The sequence below is a fragment of the Mchenga conophoros genome, linkage group LG4, assembly GCF_057382185.1.
Source record: "Mchenga conophoros isolate Kocher_MC1m ecotype Shallow Benthic linkage group LG4, M_conophoros_male_GT1.1, whole genome shotgun sequence".
NCBI classification, from domain to species: domain Eukaryota; kingdom Metazoa; phylum Chordata; class Actinopteri; order Cichliformes; family Cichlidae; genus Mchenga; species Mchenga conophoros.
Window position 1 is genome coordinate 4,075,110 of NC_140529.1, and position 27,042 is coordinate 4,102,151.

General features: G+C 43.2%; 1 long non-coding RNA gene and 1 pseudogene across 1 annotated transcript in view; one reads left to right on the forward strand and one right to left on the reverse strand.

Moving 5' to 3' along the window:
• LOC146575304 (uncharacterized) overlaps nucleotides 1-27,042 on the forward strand; it is a 429,876-nt gene that overhangs the window by 229,887 nt on the left and 172,947 nt on the right. The gene's annotated exons all lie outside the window — the stretch shown is intronic.
• LOC146575315 (uncharacterized) lies at nucleotides 68-12,078 on the reverse strand (annotated as a pseudogene).

A 27,042-nucleotide genomic window follows, 5' to 3' on the forward strand; every position in this document is an offset into this window, starting at 1 on the left:
CAATAAATGCTGTCTGATAATGCTTCATATTGCATTAAACACTAGATATGTAAGCAAACAAACAAAAACCCATAGAAGCCAGTTTTAATTATTAAATGTGACAATTACATGGAGATGGAAAGTAAACATGCTTATACACGTCTCTGTGATTACAGAAAATCCACACAGATGCTGTCAGAGCAGAGAATCTTTGATTTATCAGAATGATGAATGCAAATGATTTCATGAAATCTCACTCTTGTTCTGGGTTGTAAAATTCACCTGTCCAGTTAAACCGAATCCTTTGCAACACGGTTCTAAGAACCCTACCAACCTCATCCTCAGCTCTCTGCCTGTTGTCCTTTTCAGCTGAGTATTCATCCACATGTGTTTCAACTTCTCTCTCATTTTCAAGCAAATTGCTCAGGCTCTCAGCTTCAGCACAGTTACCATATGGCCACTCTGAGGTCTTCTGTGTTCAAGCCAAACAAATTCTTACATGATCTGCAAGGCTTCATTCTGGCACCATCACGGAGACAAAAAGCCTCACACCTGATATTTCCAGGTACTTCAATTGTTCCATCAAAGTAATCTTTCTGGACTGTGTTTGGATAATAGGTCATCACCGCACCAGATACATATTTATGCCATTTGCTAAGACAGGAGGCAGCAATCATAATTTTCCCAGCGTTAGGACCTTTGGTGGACATGGAGACTCCGCAGTACCTTTCTGATTTGTTGGTTTGGGATTTTTGAGAAATGCAGATGGTGGACGAGACGAAAGCTGTTTTTTTATTATTCTCTTCTAAGTCCAAGTCTGTGAGGAGATCTTGCAGACTCTGCTTTATTTGCTCTTCATTCTCTGAGTTATTTTGCAGGACGATCTGAAAACAGTTACAGATCTGGTCAAAGTGTTGCACCTGATTATATAGTTGTTTTTCATAGAAAGTTGATCAACATGTTTGTTTCGCTGCTTGACTTATTTAACTATGCAGGACCATTGGATGCTTTTGGTTTAGACATTTTAAGATAGGGGGTGAAACATGTCACAAAAATCTATTTAATTTTAAATCAATAAGCAAAAATCCATCTTTGTTCTCACTAATTTATAATTAAATTTGCTAATTGACCTTTTTTTTCTATTTTGCTATGCCGGGCTGTCAAAACACGCTGAATTTAGAGTCTTTGAGCTGACTTAACAGATCCAGCAGCTACACAGTGACAGCATCATATACGCCTTGAAGACTGTAAGCATCTCCAATAATGAGTCTGTAAGACATTATTTAGAACTAACAAATTCTGAAGCAAGTCTCCAGCTCTCCTGCAGTCTCTGTGTTTGGTGGAGAAGTATAGCTAGAAGCATATGTTGAAGTATAAGGTACAGTATGGATTTTCTTTGGATTTCTCAGTAAAAAAGCACTTTGCATTATACTTTCCTAAAAACTGGAAGTTTGTCAGATTGACTGAAAATGTGAGAAGAGTTATCTTACCATGTCGAGCACACAGGAGAAGGGACTTCGCCTGGGAAGCTGAGTCGAATACAACTTAAAAGGCCTGGGATATCTTCTCATTAAAGAACCCAAAACAAAAGGATTAGGGAAGATTTCTTCTGGAGAAAAGGGGATGTTGTTGATTTTGCCCAGAAACAACATGCTGTGAAGGATCTGTTGAGTGAAAACACATTTGCTTATTGTTAGTAGTGATAAACAGGACTGTCTTAAAAGTGTCAAAGGTAACACACCTCATCCACCAAGTGTTGACTTCCCGGAGTCATGTAAGAGCCCCGAACCATCCTCTTGGTAATCTTGTAGGCATTAGTTTTGAACCTCCTTTGAGAAATTGTTGTCTTCTAAAATGATAATGATCGAGCAGTTAGGGATTTAAAGACACAGGAGATCTGATAACTTTGGCTACAGCAGAGTCTGCAGACATACCTATTTTGCTCTTGGTCGGCCTATTTTAAACATGAGAGACAACATAGTTAGTGAAATGTTGATAACATACAATGACTATCATTGGTGGCTGAAAAGATGCCAGGTAACAAGTGAAAAGCTGCTACTTACCATCGCCACAGTCTAAGAATGAAACAGGAAACACTGAGCGAGTTGCCTCCATCTTAAAGCTGTTGATCATGTGATTTAAAGGAAAGCCACACCCAGCTCTTTCCTGGAATTTTACTCGACTGTAGAAAACTGCTCCATTTGCCCCGCCCACCCATGATCTTTAATATCTACCAAAAACAACCTTTGGTTGTCAGTAACCAGTCGATCGTTTGCGCGATTAAAAAATGACTTTGTGCGGCGGGCGTTCCCACCGCGAGCAGAACTCCGGCTCAAAAACCGCTGTTTTTGAACACTTTTATTTACTTAAGCACTTTAATGGGCTTACTTTGAAACAAAGTGCGATTGAATGATTATTGTTATGTGTTGCCTTGAATTCGGCTATGCTGTCTGTTAGACAGCTGTTTTCCTTTATTGTTGTTTTTGTATTGTTTGTAGCGAACGCTACTGGAATGTATAGATTAAGCTACGTAGCCAAGATAATTAATAATTTAACTGTTGTACATTGGTTGATGATGATTTGCATTGTTACATAGGCTTGCAGAAAAATATATTTGTTTACCGGTAAACTGAATCGAACTTGATGTGCTAATGGACGTTTTTCTGACCTACAGGTCAGGTTTTGTTCCCTCCCTTTGAATTAATCTTCTTCATATTGAAGTGGCGAGCCGGTAGGACCATTCTTTGTTTCCCCTCTTTTCCCCCACTTAGCCGTCTTTGGATTACGGACATATTTCCCCATTTGTATGAAGCTGGACTCTAAGGAGGAATACCTTAAAAGTGAACTTTAAAAAGAAAAGGACCAAAAAGGACTTTTGCACAGAAAGATCACAGCATTGATTTATTATTTAATTGTGGGCATTTATGTTGTGTGTTGTATTACAGTTTTTTCTGATTGCTTAAGCACATTTTTTGTAACTATTGGCTAATTTTGCAAAACTCTTCACACAAATAAGAAAACCTGTCACCCAATAATCAAAACATTGTAGTTCTCTTGCAAAAGCAAACACAGCTAGATTAACTCCTCACACCTTCGTAAAAATGGTGTTTCCGTATCAAACAGTACACACAAGCCATCATCTACTAAGCACACAATGCGCCAACTGCACACTGATGGTATGAATACAAAACACATCTGGCTTTTGCTTTCTCTGTGCACAAGGTAGGCTATGTCAGTTTGAGCTCATACTTCTGTCATAGATCCATAAGCATAGAGGGATCCAAACTTCAAGTACTGGTGTTTATTCAAACACATCAAAACAAACACAAGTGTTTATTTCCAAGTATAGGATTATTTGCAGTCGCCATAATGACTATATGGGTTACTTGGTCTGCAGTGAACATGCTTCCTCTGCCCCCTCCTCGTCTTCCTCTTGCTCCTCCTTGTCCTTGTCGTCCTCTTCATCCTACTTCTTCACCTCCACGTCCTCTTCCTCGGCCTCCTCTACTTCTCACTCTTTCTGCTCCCTCCATTGTACTCCGCACACACAGCTTACCTGTATTATAGTGCTTAGGCTGATTGCAAAGTGAACTAATTATCTAAGAAAGTTTTCACATGTGAAAGTGTGCCAGACAGTTGGCAAATTAGTGTTAATGATAGCCATACATGTGTATACTTTTGCTAGGAGTGTGTTGGAAATTTGGTAATTGAGTGTTGTGCAGTGAATTGTGCCTACAGTCTTGCAAAGTGTGTGTTACAAAATTGCAAACTGAGTGCAAAGCAGTTTTTGTGCTTTTAGTTTTGCACACTCAGTGAGTGGTTTTGCTATAAGTCTGAATAGTTTTAGAGATTGTGCTACAGGATTCACAGTTAGTGTTTAGGCATTCGGTAAAAACTGTAATTATTTTGTTCCATTTCCCCTTTCCTCCATTTATTCAATATATTTTTGGTACAAGATATTGCAGTCTTTGGTCTCATCATTCACACCATCTAGGCTCCATAAAGAACTATTTCTTCTGCGCGTCAGTCAGTAAACTCATCCATTGAAATAAACTAGTCCTTAAATAACTTTGAGTTACACAGTGGCAAATGTAATAGAGAAAGACACAGGGCCACCTGAAATCTGTCGTCCTATCTGATTCAAAACCAACATGTAGGAGAATCTGGAATCTTTGATTTTGAGTTAAAAATAAAATATGGGTAAAATGCAGAAATGTTTTTACTAACATGTACTAACAGAGACTTGGAGGAGAGAGACCTAATGTTTAATAATCCACATTTCACTGTTTTACTCTTTGGTTCAGATGTGGAAACTGTATTGTTCTTTCTTTGTGATTGTTTATGTTTAAGTTGTTTGTTGCTGGTTTTTAGTTTGTTTTTGTCTGTTTGGAAGCTGACACAGTCTCTATGGAGATGGGTTTTTGGGGGGGTAGCAGGAGGAGAGAAGCTGCAGAGAGGCGTGTAAGACTGCAACTCTGCTTCCTGGTCCCAACTCTGGATAGTCATATTTTGGGGGGTTTAATAAACTACTACTGCATGATGTAAAGCTGAAGTATTACACAGCTTTATGAACCTCCTGTTATCCTGGTAGACGAGTACAGCAACAAATCTTTTACTTGAACATCTTCTGGCTCCAATAAGCTTTGAAATGTGACCATGAAGTTAGAGACACACTGACTGAAACCCACAGCTGTGACTGTGGATCACATCCACACACAGTGTAGCTGCTGTCTCTGTGTGAGGTCTGTGTATATATGTATATATTTATGCTTATATTCATATTCTCTTATTCCCCTTTATTTGATATCCTAATTCTGTGCTGTGTAAAGATTTGTCGGTGTTCTGCTGCTACGAACTGGATTTCCTGGAGGATAAACATGAGGGATTCATAAAGTTCTATCTCTCTGTTAAAATCCCCCAAAATAAATGAAATGTGAATTTCAGGCAGACGTGTTTTTAAAAGAGTCTCTTTAATGGAAAAGTGTGTTTTTAAAACCAGCCAATAGGAGCGTCTGTGGATATCAGCTGAGGCTGAACGCAGGAACACCATCACATATAAATACACAGAATTAAATCACTAGATAAAAGACGTCATTAAATAAGGATCAAATCAACATGTCAGAGGTCAAAGGTCAGTCAGAAGAGGTGTGGTTAAACACTGGCTGTGCAGTGACCTAATGCAGTTTGGTTACCACCACGGGAAAAGCCCCGCCCCCTCTGAGCCTCCGCTGTGTCCTCAGCACATCAAGGAGCAGCAGGTCAGAGGGGGCGGGGCCATGTCAGGACTTATTTTAAGTAAAATTTAAAGTGGAGCGACGGCAGGAGTCACACAGCAGTAACCAGCTCTGTCTGCCAGGGTCAAAGGTCAAGCAAGTCCTGCAGCTGACCCACACACAGACTTACACTGATCCACAGAGAGTGATGAATCCACACATCACTCGGCTGGAGGAAGCTGGGTTTCCACACCGTCCAATCAGAAACCAGTGTTGACGCTGAGACCCGTCTCTGTAACAGGAAGTCCATGAACAGGCAGACCCTCTGCAGCAGGCTGACCTGTGACCTCTGAGACAGAGGGAGGAGTTTGTGTCAGCAGGGGGCGCTGCAGCATCGTCTGAGAGCTTTAAGAACAACAGCAATAAACAGGAAGTGAAAGTCACACTTCTGTTGGTGTGCGTTATCAGCAGACCCCACCCTCTGCAGGAAGCTGAGATAAGAAGCAGCCAATCACAGAGCAGAGAGCATGTGACTTCCTGTTCCTGCTGTTACTGTGACAACAGCTCCTGGGACAGAGAGCAGCTTTCTAAAGAGGAAAGATGTTGCTGTCACCCCCGGGTGTCATGTGACCCGCCTGATGTACCAATTTAAGACTGTAAGAACAATAATAACAACATGTTTTAGTCAGGTGATCCATGCAGAGCAGATCCATGTGACCAAACACAGCTGGATCACATGTTTCCTCTCCTGGAAACAGAAACCCTTCATGTATAAAGGCTCATGTACCCACTGAGCCCTGCTCTCAGATCTGTGAGGCTTTAACAAACAACAGTTTAAAGTCATGTTTAGCATCTTCTGTCAGTGTGGAAGGTCACACACTTTCCTGAGTGTTGAACCCTGAACTACTAGCTGTTCATGTCAGCCTGGACATAAATACAGACCTGCCTGCTGTCATAGACCCCAGCACTCACATGTTACTTATAAGTGACTTATATGTATGCATGTATATATTGTGTATATTGTGCTATTTCTTACTTAGTGTGTTGTGTCTTTGTTCCTGTTTGTGCTGCAGCACTGTAACCTAAATAATTTCCCCTGGGGATCAAAAAAGTATTCTGATTGTGATTAAATGAAAGCAGTCAGAGCAGAGGACGGTGATGTAAGGAATGGGATTTTAATCAGCCAGTCTCCTTTAACTCTCAGCATCACAAAGTAATGTGGTAACATCTGGACTGATGTGTTTACTGTCAGCTAGTTTAAATGCTGTAGGCTGCAGCCGTTGCTCTAACACTATAACTGTAACAGGGCTCAGTGCTGCTTCTAACAGTCTGAGCTGCTTCAGGCTTTATTTGTGAGGAGCACAGCAGCTTACAAACACGTGGCTGGGCCTGGACCCAAAGGAGTGTTTGTTAAAGCCTGCAGTGAATCCAGCAGCAGAATGATGGAAATGCAACACAGCAATGATGAAGAGGAGCAGAATTAAAGCCAAAGTCCAGTTCATACAGTTAGGTCCATAAATCAAATAAGGGAAAATAAAATGTTGGTTGGATGCACCTGTCTGCAGCCTTAATGCTCTCTGGTCGCTATGGTAACGCGTAAACATTTCTTTCAAAATAAGACACACGACTACAACACGGGAAAAGACCCAGGGAAACGAAGTTAACGATAAAAACCCTGAAAACCATTGTTGGATTTATATTTTATCATTGTCATTGTTATTGGGGAATATCTAACCATATATGCTTAGAGGTGTAAGGCAAGGCAAGTTTATTTGTATAGCACAATTCAACAACAAGGTGATTCAAAGTGCTTTACAGAGACATTAGAAACAAGAACAAATAAAAAGCATGATTTAAAATTGATTAAAACAAGCAAATAAACTAACTAACTAGTTAACAAACAAACAAACAAACAACAGTATATAAAATCAAAACAGATAAAATCAGAACGGTAGATAAAATCAGTAGTTAGTGTAAGTGTTGAAATTTAAGCTTAAAAGTGTGGATTTGGTGCTTTATTCAAATGCAGCTGAGAACAGGTGAGTCTTCAACCTGGATTTAAATAAACTGAGTGTTTCAGCTGATCTGAGGCTTTCTGGGAGTTTGTTCCAGATATAAGGAGCATAAAAGCTGAATGCAGCTTCTCCGTGTCTGGTTCTGACTCTGGGAACTGATAAAAGACCGGATCCAGATGACCTGAGGGATCTGGATGGTTCATACTGGGTCAGGAGGTCATTGATGTATTTTGGTCCTAAACCATTCAGAGCTTTATAGGCCAGCATCAGAACTTTAAAGTCTATCCTCTGACGGACAGGCAGCCAGTGTAAAGACCTCAGAGCTGGACTGATGTGGTCCACTTTTTTGGTCTTAGTGAGGACTCGAGCAGCAGAGTTCTGAATGAGCTGTAGTTGTCTGACTGATTTTTTTTTAGGTAGACCTGTAAAGATGCTGTTACAGTAATCAAGCCTACTAAAGATGAATGCATGGACTAGTTTTTCCAGGTCCTGTTGAGACATCAGATCTTTTATCCTTGATATATTCTTGAGGTGATAGTAAGCTGACTTTGTTATTGTCTTAATGTGTTTTTCTAAGTTTAGGTCTGCATCCATCACTACACCCAAATTTCTCGCCTGGTTTGTGGTTTTTAGATGTATAGATTGAAGTTCTCTGGTGACCTGTAATCGTTTTTCTTTGGCGCCAAAGACTATTACCTCAGTTTTGTTTTTGTTTAGCTGGAGAAAATTGTACGGGGCCTTGGTCTCCTGGTGACATTGTGATATATATTTGTGTGTCATCTGCATAGCTGTGATAGTTTATTTTGTTGTTGTTTATAATCTGTGCCAGTGGGAGCATGTAAATGTTAAACAGAAAGGGTCCCAAGATGGAACCTTGGGGAACTCCACATGTGATACTTGTCTGCTCAGATGTGAAGTTACCTATTGATACAAAGTATTTCCTGTTTTCTAAGTATGTTTTGAACCAGTTTAGTACAGTTCCTGAAAGACCTGCCCAGTTCTCCAGTCGTTTGAGTAATATGTTGTGGTCAACTGTATCAAATGCTGCACTGAGATCCAGTAAAACTAGGACTGACATTTTTCCACTGTCTGTATTCAGACACATGTCATTAAACACTTTGGTCAGAGCGGTTTCAGTGCTGTGGTTCTGTCTAAAACCTGACTGGAAGGCATCGTAGCAATTATTCTGTTTTAAGAAGTAACTGAGCTGTTGAGAAACTGCTTTTTCAATGATCTTACTTAAAAACGGGAGATTTGAGATCGGCCTGTAGTTGTTCATTTGTGTCTTGTCAAGATTGTCCTTTTTCAGTATAGGTTTGATTACAGCAGTTTTTAGTGATTCTGGAAACACACCTGATAATAAAGAAAAGTTGACGATTTGTAACAGGTCTGACTCTAAAGTCTTTGAGACCTTTTTGAAAAAACTTGTTGGCAGGACATCTAAACAGCAGGAGGAGGAGTTCAGTTGACCTAAGATGTCCTCCAGGTCTTTGCTGTTAATAGGTTGAAACTGTTTCATGGTGTTTAAACAGTTTTTCGGTGGACACAGTACATATCCTGGATATGCTGTTGATGTACCAATTGCTTGTCTAATTTTTTGGATTTTTTCTGTGAAGAATTTGGCAAAGTCATTGCAGGCCATGGTCGAATGAAGTTCAGCTGCCACTGACACAGGAGGGTTTGTTAGCCTGTCAACTGTAGAAAATAAGACCCGAGCATTATGGCTGTTTTTAGTGATGATATCAGAGAAGTAGGACCTCCTTGCATTCCTCAGTTGTAAATTATAATTGTGAAGTTTCTCTTTATAGATGTCATAGTGAACCTGGAGGTTTGTTTTTCTCCATCTGCGCTCAGCTTTCCTACACTCTCTTTTTTCATTTTTCACCAGTGTGGAGTTTCTCCATGGAGACTTTTTCCTTCCAGAGATAACCTTCACCTTAATGGGAGCAATAGTGTCCATTACATTTAACATGTTAGCATTGAAGCTATTGACGAGCTCATTGACTGAACCTCTGGGCAGGTCAGGTGTTAATGGGAAGACCTGGTTAAAGATCTCACTACTGTCTTCAGTTATACACCGTTTTGTGATCACTGTTGTTGATATATTTGTGTGGGCTGAGATTTTACTTTCAAAGAAAACACAGTAATGATCAGACAGGCCCACATCAGACACAGTAACCTTTGAAATGCTCAGGCCTTTGGAGATCAGTAGGTCAAGAGCGTGTCCTCTATTATGTGTGGCCTCTGTTACATGCTGAGTCAGCCCAAAGTTGCCCAGAGTGTTACTCAGGTCTTTAGTCCCTTTGTCCTGAGGGTTGTCCACATGAATGTTAAAATCCCCAGCAATAATTACACAGTCAAAATCAACACAGATCACAGACAGCAGTTCACTGAGGTCATTAAAAAAGTCTGTGCAGTATTTGGGAGGCCTGTAAACATTAAGAAACACAACTTTGGATGGGGCCTTCAGCTGTAAAGCCACATATTCAAAAGACTGAAAACTTCCAGGAGATAGCTGCTTACATTGAAATGATTCATTAAATAAGACAGCAACCCCTCCTCCTCTCCTGCTCGCCCTGACCTCACTGATAAAACTGTAGTTAGGAGGGGTCGTCTCGATGAGAACAGCTCCACTGTTATTTTGGTCCAACCAAGTTTCAGTTAAAAACATAAAATCAAGGCTGTGCTCAGTGATTAAATCATTAATTAAAAATGTTTTCCCAGCTAGAGATCTAATGTTTAATAAAGCCAACTTAAGTGTTTTAGAGGCATTACTTGTCCCCTCGTGTTTGGGAGCAGTCTGTGGCACACAAGGTATGTTTACTATGTTTAAAGATCTTTTAGAGTGCAGCTCTCTGTGTTTTGACCAGGCCACATGTCTCCTGTCACCTAAAAGTACAGAAATTTTAAAACCTTCTAGTAAACAGGGTCCCAGCTTCTCCTGGGAAAAGTCATCACTGCCATAATCCTCACAGCCCGGACCCTTCACACATCACGCATCAGACTGCGGAGACAGGGCATGAAGAGGAACTAAGGGGGGCGAGGCTGGGCAATGTGACTTCGATTGCTCTGTTGAGGGTGGGGCTCGATGGCGAACCTTTGGCCGCTCTGGTGGGGGGTTTATGGGGGACAAAAAGGGATTGGGACGGGGGGTAGATCTGAGCCCAGCATTGACCCGCTCCATCATCTCCTCAGTGAATTTCAGGTGTGGGGAGGAGGGAGAAAGGGAGGGGGAGGAGGGTGATGGCCTGTCAGGGGTTTGGGGGACTGGGGAAGGTCGTGGTCCCTGGTCCTGGTCGTTGGTGTTGTTGAGAGAGTTGGAGGCAAATAGGGACCCCTCTTCTTGCCTTAGATGTCTCTCCTTTCTGAGGCTCTTCCTCAGATGCCATGGATGTCTCTCCTTTCTGAGGCTCTTCCCGGGTGGGGGCAGATGGAGCTCCTCCTCAAGGTTTCTGCTGGGCTTTGTCTGTTCTTGGAGTACTGTTTGTTCCTCTTTATGAGATAACTCCTCGTTTATCTCAGCCTTGGCACCAAGCACGGATGGATGACGTATGGAATAAAACAAGTTGGAGGTGAACAGTTTCACCCCTGACTTGTTAAAATTAAATCCATTTGCTTTGAACAGATGCCTGCGTTCCCAAAAAATATTAAAGTTGTTGATAAAATGCACCGAGTGGTCAGCACATGCTGATATAAGCCATTTATTCAGTGTAAACAACCTGCTGAATCTCTCGTCTCCTCCTCTGACCGGCGGTACAGGTCCACTGATGAATACAGCTGCATTCAGAGAGTTTACAGTATTTAATAATCCAGTAAAGTCCCGTTTCAGAACCTCCGACTGTTGTTTGGACACATCGTTTGACCCTGTATGCAGAACAATGTTTGTCACAGTTGGATATTCATCTGCAATTTGAAGAATTCTCTCCTTCAGGTTGTTGACCATATCCTTAGGAAAGCAGAGGACTTTAGTGTTCTTACCGCACATCCTTTGTACATCCTTTACGGCAGAGTCACCCACAATCAGAGTTTCAGGCCTAGCCTTTAGCTTTCCCTGTGGCCTTTCACTTTTCAACAGATTTTCAGACCTTATTTCGCTGCTTTTAGATGGATGGTTGTCCGATATAGATCCAGGGTCCTTTGATAGTGGAGCAAATCTGTTCTGCAGTTTCACATTCAGTTGTTTTGGAGGTTTGTTGTTAACCTTCCTATTCACGGTTATCCAGTCCTGTTTCCTCCCGTATACAGGGGTAGAAGAGCTTCTCTGTCTCGTAGGAAGTGAAGGCCAGTCGGTTTCAGAGATTTCAGCTCGCTGTGCCCTGCCTGTGATACGTCCTCCCCCTTCCAGGAGACATGATTTATGTCTTGGTTTTGCACCAAGACAGTCTAAGGGGGGATTATCACTTGAGGATTTATAATAATGCACAGAGTCTACTTTCTTGGTCATGTTATCTGTGCTCCTTAGCTGTGTACTAGCTTGCTCATCGCCATTGTTTTGAATCAAAGGCAAGGTTGTTTCATTTCCACACAGTCCATTTACCTCCACGTTTACTTCTAAGCGATGAATCTTTGTCTCCAGTACTGCAATCTTCTGCAGGAGGCTGTGGTAGTCATCTGTGGAGAGGGAAGGCATCTTGTTGCTAGTTAGCCTAGCGGTTAGCACCTTTCCAGGCTATTGAGGCTGCTCGGTGCCCAGACACTGTAATCAGGCTTCAGCTGTGTCTAGGCCACAGACACACGGAGCGCTGAGGACAAGGTAACTATAAAAATGTTGCTGTTTCTGTTAAGAACACTTTAGTCCTAATGATCTATAAGTGTCCAGAAGCTATCGCAGGTAAGCTCATACGGAAAAAAGGGAAAAAATCAGCATAAAAATCAATATAAGAAGCAAAGCATTCAAGAGCAAAGAGATGAAGCATCCACACTCACAAAGGGGAGGAGCCTTTTTTTGGTTCTACAGACCAGCAGGTGTAGAACCAATTGTGTAATGATAGTAGTCTTTAAAGACTTTGTGTGACTCCAGAGTGTTCTGGCATTCACACCCACGTCCTGGGATCATGGGAGAGGTGCTACCTTCTTATTGTTTTGTGGTAGGATGTCTGTTTTAGTCTAAGTGCCTTTTGTTTAGATGAACTGCTGGACTTCCAGACCAGCAGGTTTAGGGACGTCGTTTATGGGGTCACACTCTGACTCCACACACACACACACACACACACCTACATAACATACAGACTGGTACCTTTGTTCACGTGTATGTTCATGTAACCTCAATAAAAGAACAGTGTTACGAGGGAACGGACGAGAGCGACTGTGGTCAAGCGAAGGAACGGCATTGGTCCAGTTCTCTCCCGTGCACGAGAAACATAAAGAACTACTCGTGTCTTGCTTTGCTGTGTAGCTGCATTGAACGATCCAGCGAACAGGTTTATGCTACAAACCTATCAACCATCAATTTCACACCGAGCCTCGACTCTCACGGCCCGGTACCAAACGACTCACGGACCGGTCCGTGACCCGGGGGTTGGGAACCGCTGAGTTAACGCATGAGTAGTTCAGGGCTGCACGTCATTTTCATTGTTAATATCTTTGTGAAAAGCACATTGATGTGAAAATCTTCATGAGAGTCAGAGGCCCTACAACACGATTAAAGATTCATTCAAAAGAAAATCACAAGTTATTATCATCTTCAGAACATTTCATTAAACATTAGAGACAGACTGCTGTGTACATCTCATCTCTATCCAAACAACCTAGAGTCCACAAACACATCATGAACCAGTGCTCTGGGCTGTGGTCTGTCCCTAGTTACATGGATCAGCTGGTTCCCTGGAGGTGACTGCTGCTGTGGTTTGGAGCGGATGAATAAACCTGAACTGAATCAGGTGTCCAGTTACTTTTGGTCCCTTTAAACCAGGCTGTCACATGTTCAGTGATAGGTTTGTAGCATAAACCTATTCGCTGGAACGTTAAGGACAATCTGCTACGCAGCAAAAAGCAAGACTCAAGGCACCAGAGTTCTTTCTGTTACTCATGCATGGGAGACCTGGCTGGAGCCAAGTGTCGTTCCACCACTTGACCTCTGTCAGACTCTCCGCCAGGTTCCCCACAGCACTCCTTTTATTGTGGTTACATGAATATGCATTGGGTCATTAACATATAACATCTTACATAGGTATACATGTGAACAAAGAATACTCTGTGTGTGTGTGTGTGTGTGTGTGTGTGAGAGAGATCTGTGTGAGGTCAAGATGTGACCCTGTGAAGACTCCCTAAAGCTGGTGCCAGGTGTCTGAGTCCATCTAACAAAAGGCTCTTATACTTAAACAGATATACGTGTGCTTGCTATACCATAAATCAACAAGAAAAGATAAACTCTCCTAGGGAGTATGTGATTTATACCAAGGACACTCTAGAGGAATGAATTCACTTCCTTCTACACAGAGTTAATACAGACCTCCTTTAAGATGAAACATTCTTTCAATCTACAAATGATTATACACTTCTAAGCATATGTGAGTAAATATTTCTAAGCATAAATGACAATCAACAATACAAAACCTATCATTCAGGATGTGAAACTCCTCCTCCAGAGTTAAGGTGAAACCCTGAATGATGTCAGGGTTTCTGGGTCGCTGAGCGAGTGTTTCCTGTTTGATTGTGCCAGCCGTCTGTGCGTCATGTTCACTTCATCCTGTCATCACCATAAACCCCGCCCACATCCTCAGCCTGTGAGTGGGTCCTGTCTTCTCCACGTCCACACCACCTTCATGAATGCGCGGGCACCCCCCTCCCACCCCCTCCAGACCTGATCCCTCCGTCCGTGCACATACCACTCACACCCGTCTCCTCATACTGGGGCGAGTTTTATGAAGTGATATTTCAGTGTGAATTTATACAATGACTTCATCTTTGATCCTGACACTGTGGGGCCCCCTTATACACAGACGCGTTTTAGACACTAGTCTGTAAAGGTGTATGTTAGACAAATTGTGTTGCCTTTGATGTACATTGTCACATTGTCTCAGTAACGGGACATTGACAGATATTTTAGACACCCCCCCCTTCACTAAGGTGTCGGTTATATTCTCCTCACAAATGTAATAATAACTTCTAAGCTCTCCTGACAGGATAATAACACAAACAGACACACATGGAGCTGACTGTGAGTCCACAGGAGGCCTCCGTCCCCTCACTGTCTCTGCTGTGGTGAACATCTGGAGTCCTTTAACTGCTCGTCTCACAGGAGACTCAGCGAGGATGCCTCTGGTCTGCTCACTTTATCTCCACCATCTCCACCCACATCACTGACACTCAGCCCCACCCTGTCTCTATCTGTGACCTTTCACCCACTTTAACTAAGGTGGTGATCTACTGTGATAAGTTTCATCAGAAGCTTCGTGGTAGAATCAAACTCTGTTGGTTCGTTTGCACGATAATGTTAATCACACACACGCACACACACACACACACACACACACAAACACACACGCACACACACACAAACACACACACACACACACACACACACAAGCACACACACACACACACACACACACACACACACACACACACACACACACAATTCTCACACTGGGGTTTTTGCAAATGATATCAGTGACCACAACCAAGACCACAAATAGCTTTTAAAGGAGATTTGAAGCTTTTCTGGCAGCAAGCTTCATGATTTATGGGACTATAACTGGAACAGAATCTACCTGATCACCAATGGTGACACTCCAGATCAAACCCTGATAACTCATAACCTACATGGTAATTTCAAGTGTGGGGGATGCATTAATTGTCAATACACCAAAAATGTCAAATCATTCAAAGACCCTATAGGTGACAAAACCATTGCCACAAAGGGCTTTATCACATGCAGAACTAAAAATGTAATCTACATGATACAGTGCCCATGCAATAAGATATATATAGGAGAAACATCCCGCCCTCTTAAAGATTGAATTAATGAACACAGAAGTTCGATCAAGAGGAATGATTCAACCAGCCCTGTTGCAAGACACTTCAATGATAAACATCCAAATTCACCATTATTTTTCCGGCATTGAAGCCATTAAACTAAACCAAAGAGGTGGCAACATAAATTTTATCCGGAAAAAAAGAGAAGCATCTTGGATATTCCGTTTTAAGAGTCTGCACCCCAGAGGTATGAATGAGCATTTTTCGATCAATGAGGTTTTATGAACTACACCTTTTTTAAAAAGAATTATTTTAATTTTTTTATCCTAATTTTATCAGTTAAATTACTCTCACATGAGTAATGTTTATTCAAGTAATCTTGTTAGTTCAGCCAAAGAAGGAGTAGCGTGCTAGACATCTCATCTTAAGTCTACATTTTAAGTCTAATCTTTAGAGACTTTACAATTTAGAGACATAAATAAGGTTCTTTTAACAAATGTGTTCCCATGTGATGATGTAATCTTGTTTTCTAATTCTAACGTGCTTTTACCATTAAAGACTGCCCCCCTGTTTTTGTTTTGTTTGTTTAAAATCTGTGTGTATATTTATAGCATCCTTCTTATGCATTTCATGCACGTGTTATTTTCAGACATATGGGGGTTATGTCACCCCCTCCTCATCATTAATGATCTAGCCCAGTATTTACTTGGGCGGGACTTAACCAATTAACCAATACCTACCTATTATATGTCAGCTGACCTATCTATGAAGTTTTGACTGGTTAATTTGAATTTTTTTCTGTTTCCTGTCTTGTATTTAAGCAATTCTTTACAATGTTTTACTATGACCGTGATGAAGGCCACAAGCCGAAACGCGGTGGTCAATTATTAAAGTTGTTCTTCTTCCCTCAAGTGTTGCTGGAGTTCCTGCTTTTTTTATATACAAGTTATATGCCAGACAAAGGAGGAGGTGATCAGTGCAATATAAGGTGCAATGTGATGGGTGGTGGTGCACAGTGAGTGTCCAGGGTGCGAGGGGTCCTTGAGGATGACATTGCCAGTATATAAATGTCTCTGAGGGAGGTTAGTGTCGGGCCCAGGGCCGCTCTGCTGCCCTCACCACCCGCTGCAGTTTCCTCTTGTCCTCCACAGCAGCTGAACCACAGTGTGCAGCAGAAGGAGCTCCATGGTAGAAGTTCATTAGCAGTTTGTGATTAGCATTCTTGGACATACGTAGATCTTGTGGAGATACAGAAATTATTTTTACTGCAATAATATAACCTGCATTATTAACATTGCCTTAATAATATTACTTACAGGATTGATATTGTATCAAAGATGTTTGCCATCATATTAACCTTTTTCATTACAGGTGTAGCTATGATCATTTTATACACATTGCATATTTGTGCTCATTCAGAGTTGATGTTCAGTCTATTAAAGGTCTCAAGCTTTGTGAAGCGCTATGTCTTCACAATCCATTGTGTGGGTGACCTGGAACATAGAAGGCCGCGTACACGCTTGCAAACACATATAATCTAGAAACTTGCCAGGCCAAAGGTCTGGAATTCATTTAGCTTCTAACTGCATGTTAGTCTACTTGGTAACAGATGACAGGAGAGCAGTTAAGAAAGGGATCAGTCTTCAGGGACCATGTAGGCTTGAAATGTATTACCATGTATAGCAGGTGTTATCAAAAACTGAACTTTTGTATCTCTTTTTACACATTTAAGATGTACCATTGACTGTAATCGATGTATTTTAATCTGTAATTGACGCATGAGGGGGCGTAAAACCCTGATGCTATGAAATCATCATCTTGTGTATTCTTAGGGGGAGGCGTTTTGCTGATGTGATGCTGTATACTTCTTCTCCTGCGTGTGTTTTAATAAACTCATTGTCTGATTGCACTCTCCTGAGCCTCTGCTGGTGTGTTCTGTTGCTCAACATTTTTCGAACTCGAAACAATCTCAAATTAAAAACCAATGATTGATGCAAAACTCATTTGTTACTTTGGGTTTGCTAGTTTCAGTTTATTTAATATGAACTTTTAGTTATGTCATTTCTTCTTCAAGTAATGATTCAAGACAAAGAGAAGGTAATAAGGCAAAGACGTGGTATTGGCCACTAGTGAAGTGTGTGACTGTCAGGCTGCCAAACAAACCTCTTCTCCAGCACGTCACACTTGTGGAGCTTCCTGGAAACTGTGACTGTAACAAGAGCAGAGATCAGATGTGGAAAGGGCTCATTCAAGTTTAATTCAAATGTATCTGCACCTTTAACTTTATCTGCACCAAGTCTGATCTGTGTGATCATTCACATGATCTGAAAGCAACTTAAAATTCAAATATAGATCTTGGGGAAGAAACACTGACTCCACATTCACAGGAGACTGAAGACACAAAAATAAAAGAAATGAATCAGCCAGTTGACCAGTGTGCTTATTTTAGGAACTGTTTAATATTAGATTTTTCATAAACTCTGAGACATTGTAAGTACATTTGTAAATACACCCTCTAGTGTAAAATTTGTGTTGATGAAGATGAAACAAGGGTTGACATTTCAGCAAACAATGATCCCAAACACAGCCAGCTGGTTTCAGAGAGAGAAACTAAAGCTGATAGAACGGCCATTGACCTGAATCCTCACAGTTTATAGAAGGGGCCCTGTTGATGTGGAGAAACGTCTGAGCACATGTGATGTGCAAGTTAAGAGCATTTGAGCATCTCATGGTGGTTACCTCAGATACTATCTGTCACTTTGTGTAGAGCCACGCCCACAGCGCACAGAATACATGTGTTCGACTAATTTGTCCACCAGGAGGCATCTTGATGCTGTCATCATACACAAAGGCTTTTGTACAAAGTGTTAAACAAACTGCAGCAAGTGTGTTCAAGACTTTTTCCCTGTCTTATTTCTCTTTATTACACATAATCTATGGAAACGTGTGGTTTGATTACTTTGCATGTGTGGATTTGATGGGTTGTTGCCACATCTGGTGAGATTTTCATGTCAACAGAACCTTCTGAAATATATTTCTTTAGAAAATTGGTGACATTCGTCCAATACCCGCTCTAGAAGAAGCCCTACAGTACAGAGATTCTAAAGACTGCAAGGTGGCATCAGCAGGTATTGAGGTAAGGACAGGAAGAAAGTGGAAGGCTGAGAAGGCAGTTGAGGTGGCGGAGTCACACCTAAGGAAGAAAACACTGGTGAGGGTCTTAGCAACAGGGGGAGCAGGCTTGGGGTACTTCCCAAAGGCCCAGGTCAGCAGGGCACAGGGAAAGGAGAGACACCAGCTACTCCAGGAAGAGGTCCGAGCAGGTGTGGAGGAGGGGCGAGTAAGTCGAGCTGTAGGCCTTAAGCGGCAGAGAGCATGGACAAGGTGGGAGAGCACCTTGCAGCGCAAGGTCACCTGGGCAAACATCATGCAGGCAGACTTCCACCGGATCCGATTCCTAGTGCAGGCAGTATACGATACTCTGCCAAGCCCAGCAAACCTCCATCTGTGGGGGAAGAGCGAGACACCTGTCTGTCCCCTGTGCTCTGGAAGAGGGACCCTAGAACACCTCCTTAGCAGCTGCCCAAGGGCCCTGGCCGATGGTCGGTATCGTTGGCGGCACGACCAGGTGCTCAGAGTAGTTGCTGAAAAGATTGCCTCAGCAATCAGCACCAGCAAGCATCATCATGCTCCGAGGAAGGCAATCTCTTTCATTAAGGCTGGAGAGAAACCCCAGGTGCGCCCGAATTTAACAACCGGCCTCTTCAACACAGCCTCTGATTGGCAGCTACAGGCTGACCTGGGTAAACAGCTACAGTTCCCTCAGAACATTGCAAAAACATCCCTCCGTTCAGACATGATAATTATTTCTGAGGCCTCAAAACAGCTGATCATGCTGGAACTCACAGTGTCCTGGGAAGAGCAGATCGAGGAGGCCAATGAAAGGAAACGAGGAAAGTACTAGGAACTAGTGCAGGAGTGCAGGGGAAGGGGCTGGAAGACTTTCTATGAGCCCATAGAAGTGGGTTGTAGGGGCTTTGCAGGACGATCACTATGCAAAGTCCTAGGCTGGCTGGGCGTGGCTGGGGCAGCCAAGAAGAGGGCCATCCAGGCTGTGAGTGAAGCGGCAGAGAAAGCCACAAGGTGGCTGTGGATCAAGAGGGCTGATCCGTGGGTAGCTACTGGTACGCAAGTCGGGGCCTGATCACCCCCAGCTGGGTCGCCTGGGCGAGGGTGTATGATGTTGTGAGACCCGAAACACCTGATGACCCCAGGATACATCACTGAAGATGCGTACCAGTGCATCCCGGAGATGTGTCTTTATAGTCTTTTATAGTTATAGGAAAGCTTGGCTGAGGTTGGAATCTGCCACACATGGAGTTGAAATGACAAAAGATGAGACTGAGAAAAAAATATGAGAAAACCGAAGCAAAAATCCTCCTTATATATGACTTTAATTATCCATAAAATCATCAACTACAACTATTGAACAGCGTATAAGTTAAAGTAAAAGCTTTAAAACCAAGTTAGTACAAACATCACTAATGTCACATAACTTTGTCTTGGGCAGTTAAAGGTGAGTCTGTCACGGTTCTTTGTGACCCAGCATTTTAACTTGTATTTTATATTGTGCTTCTAAGTCCTTGGTTGTGCTGTTTTGTGGGGAAACAGGAGGTGTATCACTCCTCCTGTTTCCCCACAGCGTTTACACTTCAACCTGCTGTTGGTGGCTTTTTTGCTGTGACATGTAAAAGTCACAGTGGTATAGTGTCTCTTTAAGACAACCCAAGTTGAGGGTTAATGTTGTCATCGGTATGCGCCACTGCCCTCTCTGTGAATGTGTGGACATGTGCTTGCACGCTAGTGCATGAGGAGGGACGGATTTTATGTTTTACCTCTCCAGACACCTTTCTTTTGCAACGTTATGGGTTGTACGAACACTGTGCTATGTTTGTAAACACTATGTTTGTTAAGCTGCAGCCGTTCAACCGGGCTTATATGGTTGCCGAAGAGAAGGTCGATCGTGGCTCAAGAGTTGGCAGTTCGTCTTGTAATCGGAAGGTTGCCGGTTCGAGCCCCGGCTCGGACAGTCTCGGTCGTTGTGTCCTTGGGCAAGACACTTCACCTGCTGGTGTTGGCCAGAGGGGCCGATGGCGCGATATGGCAGCCTCGCTTCTGTCAGTCTGCCCCAGGGCAGCTGTGGCTACGACTGTAGCTGCCTCCACCAGTGTGTGAATGTGAGAGTGAATGAATAGTGGTATTGTAAAAGCGCTTTGAGCGTCTCGAAAAGCGCTATATAAATGCAATCCATTATCAGGTGCATTAAAGGACACACTGTGGAATTCCCAGTGTGAGTGTGTATTCTCTCTGTACCAAAGACGCCTCGTCCCAGTGGCCCCCAGGATTACAGGCCCGTGGCATTGACCTCCCACATCATGAAGACCCTGGAAAGGCTCATCCTGGACCAGCTGCGACCCATAGTAAGACCACATCTGGATCCCCTTCAGTTCGCTTATCAGCCTCGTCTCGGAACAGAGGACGCCATCATCTACCTGCTCAATCGTGTCTACACCCATCTGGACCAGCCGGCGAGCACTGTGAGGGTCATGTTTTTTGACTTTTCCAGTGCTTTCAACACCATCAGGCCGACCCTCCTGGGTGATAAGTTAGCAGCGATGCAGGTGGATGCTTCTCTGGTGTCCTGGATTGTTGATTACCTGACAGGAAGACCACAATATGTACGTCTCCCACAGTGTGTGTCTGACAAGGTGATTAGCAACACAGGGGCACCACAGGGGACTGTCCTCTCCCCCTTCCTCTTCACCCTCTACACCACAGACTTCAGCCACTGCACAGAGACCTCCATCTTCAGAAGTTTTCTGATGACTCTGCGGTGGTTGGATGCATCAGCAGGGATGATGAGACAGAGTACCGGGCTGTGGTCGACTCCTTTGTCACGTGGTGTGAGCAGAATCATCTGCAGCTCAACGTGGCAAAGACCAAGGAACTGATCGTGGACTTCAGGAAGACCAGGAAACACTTGACCCCTGTTTCAATCCAGGGGGTCAGTGTTGACATTGTGGAGGACTATAAATACCTTGGAGTACACATTGACAATAAACTGGACTGGGATAAAAACACCACAGCACTTTACAGGAAGGGCCAGAGTCGTCTCTATTTTTTGAGGCGACTGAGGTCCTTCAACATCTGCCAGAAAATGCTGAGGATTTTCTACGAGTCTGTGGTGGCCAGTGCGATCCTCTATGCTGTTGCATGCTGGGGGAGCAGGCTGAGGGTCGCAGATGCCAACAGACTTAATAAACTGATCCGTAAGGCCAGCAATGTTGTGGGGATGGAGCTGGACTCCCTCAAGGTGGTGTCGGAGAGGCGGATGCTGTCCAAGATAAAGACAATGTTGGATAACACCTCCCACCCACTCCATGACATGCTGGTCAGTCACAGGAGCTCGTTCAGTGAGAGACTGAGATTACCGAAAAGCACCACTGAACGACACAGGAAATCATTCCTGCCTGTGGCCATCTCCCTGTACAACGCATCCACTTAACACACTGTTTGCTGCTACAACTACACATGTTTCTTTTCCAACTATTTATTTATGAGTGACTTATGTATGTATGTATATATATATATGTATATATTGTACTATTCTTAGTTAGCGTATTGTCTGTCTTGTCTTAATGTTGGTTTAAAATGGAGCACTGTAACAAAAAATAATTTCCCCCAGGGATCAATAAAGTATTCTGATTCTGATTTTGACTATCCTGCTAAGTGTTTTTGCCGCCTCCTCTCAACCACTAAACACAACCCGACATTACAGACACTTAGTAGTAGAACTGACACACAAAACAAAACAACAACTACACTAACTATATACTCTGCAACACACCCAGTGAGCTTGATTTGAAGTGGGTTTAATAAACACATTGCAATGTGGAGAGAGCATCCCAGTGAAACACCAGGACCATCTCTGTGGCCACCGCCCTTACATCTTATATACAGACACACAGACAAAGAACATCCACAAACTTTCACATGTTGCCCCTCTCAGGGGGGCTATACCTCCTCCCTCACAGAGAGAATTATGACCTTGTTTTATGCTTGGCCGTCAGCTAAAGAGTTACATCCCTGATAAGCAGAAGGAGTCCCACTATCTGTTTAACGTCTCCCATTACAACGGCCTCACTGTGGTAACTTTCCACATGCATGTAAACTAGTGACAGGAGTGCTCTTACTATGGTACAGTGAGAAAGTGATATTACTATAACTAATGTGATATGATTAAATATGTGGTTAATACATGAGAAAAGAAATCTGCCACCTACATCCAGAGCAACATCACAGACACTCTGGACCCCTGCAGTGTGCCCACCGGTCCAACAGGTCCACATCAGACACCATCACTGCTGCCCTTCACTACTACCTCTCCCACCTGGAAAACAAAGACTCCTACATCAGGGTACTTTTGGTTGATTACAGCTCCGCTTTCAATTCTGTGATCCCACAAACTCACTCACAAGCTGGCAACACTCGGCCTGCACCCTCCACCCTCTGTGACTGGCTACAGGACTTTTTGACTGGCAGACAAACACTGGCGTCCCACAGGGTTGTGTCCTCAGCCCCATCCTCTACACCCTGGTCACCCATGACTGTGTCACCTCCAACAAAGACAACATCATTTTGAAGTTCACGGATGACACTGCAGTGATCGGTCGCATCACTGGAGAGGACGACGTGGCTTCTGGTGTCACGGTGTGAGGACAACAACCTCACCCTCAACACTGATAAGACAAAGGAGATGATAGTGGACACGAGGAAGAAGAAGAGGCCTCACCAGCCGCTGTTTACCCGGGAGCGTGAAGTGGAGAGGGTGAGCAGCAGTACCTGGGCGTCCACATCAGTGAGGACCTTACCTGATGTACTGCTGCTCATTCCTGTGCAATATCCCATCACCACCGGCACATTCCTATTTAAGACTTTCTTTATTTAATCACTAGTGTGTACATATATTTATACATACTTATATATATATTTAGTCAGTTAACTAGAAATCTCTCTTTTTTTCTTTTACTACATCTTATTAATATTTTGCTCTTTACTATTTTTCTATTTATTTTATTTTTTTCTTCTACTGTACCATTCTGCTGAGTGACTGTCTTCTGCTCGTCAAATACATTTCATTGCGATGTTGACCCTGTGCTAACTTGCATATGACAAATAAAAACTGAAAACCTGGACACTGAACACCACATGGGATCGTGGCTTAAGAGTTGGGAGTTCGCCTTGTAATCGGAGGTTGCCGGTTTGAGCCCCGGCTCGGACAGTCTCGGTCGTTGTGTCCTTGGGCAAGACACTTCACCCACCGCCTACTGGTGTTGGCCAGAAGGGCCGATGGCGCGATATGGCAGCCTCGCTTCTGTCAGTCTGCCCCAGGGCAGCTGTGGCTGCAACTGTAGCTGCCTCCACCAGTGTGTGAATGGGTGGATGACTGGGTGTGTAAAGCGCTTTGGGGTCCCTAGGGGACTAGTAAAAGCGCTATACAAATACAGGCCATTTACCACACAGCTGGTCAAGAAGCCTCAGCAGCTGAGGAGGCTGAGGAAATTTGGTATGTTGGCCAAGATCCTCAGCAGGTTCTACAGCTGCACTGTGGAGAGCAGCCTGACAGCTGCATCACTGCATGGTACAGCAGCACTACTGCAAACCGCAAACGCCTGCAGAGAGTGATAACAGAGGAGAGACACACCTCTGCCCTCGAGACAGATGTCATTGGACATCTGGAGTCTGTGTGAACGGCACATGTTGCCACCTCCTGTACATGGATGACATCGAGCTGCATGCTAGGCGTGAATGAGTGATCAGCTCACTGATCCACTAAGATCAATAACAGCAATAACACTGGCCTGTCATTTGGACTGGAGACGTGTAGGAGGATGTAACACAAAGGGGGAAGGTGATCAGAACTGAGGGGATTGCACATTGCAGGCAGAGAATGTAGCTGTGATACTTGGAGTCCCACAGTCAGATGGGAACCATGAAGAGGCTGTTAGGAAAGCTGCAACCACCAAATACCTGCAGAGACGAGTCCTGAGGAGTCGGGTGAACGGGAAGAACAAGATCCAACCAATCAACACCTGCCGACTGTCAGATGCAATTTCAATTTTATTTATATAGCGCCAAATCACAACAAAAGGCGCCTCAAGGCGCCTCAAGATACCCTGCTGGAACAATATAACTGTTTGAAGCCTCTGGCATCAATACAAGAAAGACGTGGAAGCTGAAGGCGACAGTGACCTCCGTGGTCATCGGAGCACTCGGGCGGAGTTCTCCATACCTGGGCAGTTGGCTCCAGCAGATCCCAGGAATGACATGAGAGATCAAGAGCACAGTCCTAGGAACAGCAGAGATACTGCACAGGACAAGCTCCTCTTCTGACCACGCTCGAAGAATAAAGACGCAGGATGAAGAATTAGGGTTTGTTTTTTTATTTTTTTAAATAGTATGAGATGGAGAAATTTATAGATACTGTTCATTTCGTCATATGACTGGCACAACACCGGTTCATCCTTTGATTTAGGTCCCTTATTTCTGTTTGCTTGATTCGTAGGTCAGCGTTATGTGGCTTATCAAAGAAGGAGAAAAAAAGCAACTTCCTTTGAAAATGGTTCTGTACAAAAACTGGACTGAAGAGTGAAAAATGTTTGTACTCAAGACCACTTTAACTGTCCCGGCCTTGGATGTGACACAAAAACAAACATGAGGTGGTTCAAGAACTTTGCGCAGTGTGTGTATGTAGTCTTTGCCTGTACGTAGACCACTGCTGCATGGATGTCAAGTATCAGTGCTCTTTAAAAGCTGCTGCACTTTGCTCTGTCACAGGAGAGCTGACACAGGGGGAGCTGTACTCGGCCATAAAGAAGCAGAAGGAGCAGACAGAGGCCGACGGCTCCAGCACCACACACTTCAGTGGAGAGGTGCACTTCTATGAATTAGTAGAGGACACTAAAGATGGGATCTGGTTAGTTCAGGTAAAAGCACATTCTCTGTTAAACCTGTCAGTGGTGAATGATTAAGTGTCCAAAAAAAGAAACTTACAGGCAGCAGCAGCAGCCGGGTGTTGCTACTCAAATGCGTTTGATGAATTAATCTTTAGAAAGTGTGACCACCTCCATTAAAGCAAACATACGAGTAGTTTGTCGGTCTGGAGCTTTCAGGGGTATTAATGTAAAGCAAAGGAGGAAATGCATTAGTAAAGAATTAACTGCTGCTGCCTATTAGAAAGGGTTTATTTATCTGTTTATATATAAGGAACCCCATTAGCTTCCACAGTAGTGCTTGCTAGTCTTCCAGGGGCCCGAGCCATCAAGTATAAGCTAATGAAACATTACACAATAAAGTAGATGCAAAAATATCCTCATAATTTAGCTCTTACATCCACAGTGAGGCTTCAGTTGTAAAAATGTAAGCATGTAAATATCAATAACACTGAGGCACAACATTGGCCTCCTACAATGTTTACAATAATTAAAAACTGTGAATAGGCTTTTATGTTTTTAAACTAGCAGTAGCAGCCAGTGCTCTCATTGTGTGAGGCTGTTTATTCCACTTTAAAGATGCTCCGAATATAACAGAGTTTTTCAAAACTGACCTTTGGCTCGAGGAGTTACTGCACTGCAGTCGTGTAGCAGAAAGATGGACAATGACACCACGGGGGCGTTGGCTTGTAAAATTGAAACCGTATAGAAGGAATATCAGCCAAGTGTGGAAAGAATTAAGAGACTCGCAACAAGCTGATGAAAAACGATGTTCTCCTCAGATCAGAGAAACTCAGCACCGTCTTTTTCGCACCTGTAGAGCCTTTGTTTAATCTGCTTTTACACAGGAAGTGTCAGTTTTCTGCTCGTTGCTAAAATAGAGACTTGTCCCACCTGTGTCCTCGCTCCTTGGGCCGTATGTAGACAGTTCCTTACGAGCTCTTTTGTCTCTGTTACTTGAACAGTACACAATCTCCAGCGTGATTATTTTTACTTTTAATATTGTGTTCAAAGGATTTATTGAATGTTTGATACTGATACACCATCAAAAGGCACAGAAGATCAGTTCTGCTGCTGAATGAACGACACAGGGATTGTAATCATTCTCCAGGATTGTCATTGTGAAGCTAGAACACTGTGAGGGAAATAGGATGAGCTTCGTCCTGGCTTATACAAGAAGGTGTGAGGTGAGAGGAGGCACAGGTCATCCTCCACCTGGCCTTTAACAGACTGCAGAGGACCCAGCTGATCTTCAGTCATGTTTAACAGCTCACTGTTCCTGCTGTGTCTACCACCCTCTTCTGGCAGAAAAGATTTGCATGTGTTTTGCACAAAAGTGAAAGAATGTTGTGTAGATGTCCCTGTGTTTCCCTCTCTGCTGCAGTTCCTGTAGATACCAGTCTCATCGTTGTCGTCCAGGCCAAAGAGGATGCATATGTGCCCCGAACAGGAGTCCTGAGTCTGCAGGAGATCTGGCCAGGCTGTGAAGTCAGATATCTGAGAGGAGGACACATCAGTGCATACCTATTTAAACAGAATATATTCAGGTAAAGTTATAGTGTCGAAAATGATCAAAAAGATGTTTTTTAAGTTTCTCATTTATGCCTAATTAAACTATACTCACACAAAAACATGCTAAATCTGAGAATACACACAATCCATATTTATCTGCTCTATTCTACAAGCTCTAGTTTTGAAACGTTGCTGTTTTATAGCAGAAAGTTGACATTAGTAACAATGCAATGAGCATTATGGACCAGAGCGTCCTTCATTATGAATATGAATTTAGACTAGATGTTGTGGAGCAGGGAAATTATTTTACTGCTATTGTTAAAGAATTATCATCATCACCATTGCATTAATAAT